This window comes from Homarus americanus, unplaced genomic scaffold (genome assembly GCF_018991925.1).
Source record: "Homarus americanus isolate GMGI-L3 unplaced genomic scaffold, GMGI_Hamer_2.0 scaffold29891, whole genome shotgun sequence".
Classification (NCBI taxonomy): Eukaryota; Metazoa; Arthropoda; class Malacostraca; order Decapoda; family Nephropidae; genus Homarus; species Homarus americanus.
In genome coordinates this window covers 1-2,500 of record NW_024724500.1, presented here as the reverse complement: position 1 = coordinate 2,500, position 2,500 = coordinate 1, and the positions used below count along the sequence as shown (strand labels likewise).

At 54.3% G+C, this 2,500-nt stretch overlaps 2 non-coding genes across 2 annotated transcripts in view; both read right to left on the bottom strand.

Annotated features, from left to right (window-relative positions):
- The window catches only part of LOC121864406, a 4,273-nt gene extending 4,241 nt beyond the window's left edge, over positions 1 to 32 (bottom strand). Inside the window, exon 1 of the ribosomal RNA XR_006088578.1 lies at positions 1 to 32. This exon is cut by the window's left edge and continues 4,241 nt beyond it. This is a non-coding gene — a ribosomal RNA (large subunit ribosomal RNA).
- A 1,102-nt stretch (positions 33 to 1,134) lies between these two features.
- Positions 1,135 to 1,298, bottom strand: LOC121864405. The gene has a single exon (XR_006088577.1). It is a non-coding gene; the product is annotated as a 5.8S ribosomal RNA (ribosomal RNA).
- Between the last annotated feature and the right edge of the window lie 1,202 nt (positions 1,299 to 2,500).

The window sequence follows — 2,500 nt, the reverse complement described above, 5'->3', positions numbered from 1 at the left end:
TTGGCGGGTAGCTCTCTCCTACTACGAGGTCGATCGTGGTCTCATCATCCTTAGGGGGAACAAGTTCCCCAACCACGAAGCGGAAGACGCTCTGCCACCGACTTTCTTCACCACCGACATTACCAGGCAGGAAGGTTTGAGGGGCTTGTCGCGGGGGTACCAGCGGCCATGGCGCCGGCACTCCCACCCCTGACTCCGTTCCTTCTCATTGAGTGGTAAATAGCCAATAGGAAAAGTGTTCCAGCAGAACATCTCTCGCAGAGTCATATACACACACAGTTTTAATGCATATACGCTCGTGTTCCGCCCTTACTCGGCCGCACCTTTGCCGCTTAAACTTTGACCTCTTTCCCCGTTCCCGCATGCCACAGCAGTGGCACTTGTTTATCCGGAGAAAGAGAGCGAGAGTCGCAGTATTAATTGGCGTGAGCGGCCTTTCCGGCTGCAGAACTAGTGCTCTATCCCGGCGAGCGCCGTTATGAGGCGCAACACCGTCTTTAACGCGTTTAGAGAGAACTCCCCCTGCCTCCCTCCCAGTCATGAGATAGACGTGGACTCGTGGCGAACTCTCAAAGAGAACGCCCACACCGCGTCTGACCGTGGGAGAGGGTGGAGGAGCGCGTGAGGAAGAGCACGGCGTCACCCAAGCATTCTCATCTCTCTGCCTGCACCACTACATGGTAGACTGCGGGCCCAGGCGCACTCATCAATTTAGGTTCCACTGCAATGCATGCCAAGCACTCTTTTCGAGGTGATAGACGAAATTCCGGCGGGGCTTACTTAAAAGATATCCGACCCGGTTTCGTTTCCTCTTCGTGGGATGGAGTGCCTCTTAGAACATGTGCAGCATCAGCCATGAGCGGCCGACGGCCATTCGTGTCTCTGTGGACAGCAGGCAAAAGAGCGCCGCCTCCAGTTATTTGCGAGGGCGACAACTGTCGCTTTGTTGTGGTTGAATGTGGGTGCGCCAAGTCCATGGACTTGCTAGTGATAGGCTTGCTTGTTTTTAAGGGCACGCCTCGCGCAAGGCGCGGGCGATTAAACCCCAAGGCGGAAGCTCGGTTCGGGTTACCCTCGTGTCGGGGAGACAGTCAGCAGGCACCGAACTCGCAGCAACCGATGGATGTATATTTCCGACCCTCGTAGAGGAGTGGCGGCGACAAGCTCATATGGCTGCCGCCGCCGCAATATGCGTTCAACTTGTCGATGTATCTGGTATTCTTGCGATTCACATACCGACACGCAGTTTGCTGCGGTCTTCATCGACCCACGAGCCGAGTGATCCCCCGTTAAGAGTTGTGTATTTGCCATTTGGTCTTTTTGCGACTAACCATCACAGGTCGAGTCTCAATGAAAGGGTTTGACAGACATAGCCCAAGTTTGTGGTTTGGGTTTGGCCGGACGGCTTGTTGTTGTTTTTTGACACTTGAATTTCACTCTTTTTGGGTCAAGAGGCTTATTCGCCGGTAGTAAGGAACGGACGGGCAGCCGTCCAAAGCCCCGTCCGTCCTCCTCCTCCGGTCTTCGCGCTCTCGCCCGAGTGTGGTCCACCTACAGCGTGGTGGTACCTATTTTTGGTGCGGGGGCCGGGATTGTCCTCTTTCGCTGCTGGAGTTGCCAGAGCAGAGCCCGAGACCGCCCAAATCAGGAGAGTAGTAGTAGTTTTAAGAGCGCCCCGTTCTCTTTCTCTCTGTTAATGATCCTTCCGCAGGTTCACCTACGGAAACCTTGTTACGACTTTTACTTCCTCTAAATGATCAAGTTTGGACATCTTTCCGTCAGCTCGAGGCGACGACCCCAGAAAACCCTCGCGGGCAACGGGGCCGACAATCCAAGAGCGCCAGTCCGAAGGCCTCACTAAATCATTCAATCGGTAGTAGCGACGGGCGGTGTGTACAAAGGGCAGGGACGTAGTCAGCGCAAGCTGATGACTTGCACTTACTGGGAATTCCTCGTTCATGGGAAACAATTGCAAGCCCCAATCCCTATCAAGAAAGGCTTTGAACGGGTTACCCGCTCCTCTCAGAGGGGGAAACTCGTTGATCCCTTCAGTGTAGCGCGCGTGCGGCCCAGAACATCTAAGGGCATCACAGACCTGTTATTGCTCAATCTCGTGCGGCTAGAATTGCCGCTTATCCTCTAAGAAGAAGTTGCGAACTGGACACCATTTTCTGGAGATCCGTCGACTACTTAGTAGGCCAGAGTCTCGTTCGTTATCGGAATTAACCAGACAAATCGCTCCACCAACTAAGAACGGCCATGCACCACCACCCACCGAATCGAGAAAGAGCTCTCAATCTGTCAATCCTTCCGGTGTCTGGGCCTGGTGAGGTTTCCCGTGTTGAGTCAAATTAAGCCGCAGGCTCCACTCCTGGTGGTGCCCTTCCGTCAATTCCTTTAAGTTTCAGCTTTGCAACCATACTTCCCCGGAACCCAAAGACTTTGGTTTCCCGGAAGCTGCCCGCCGGGTCATGGGAATAACGCCGGCGGATCGCTAGTT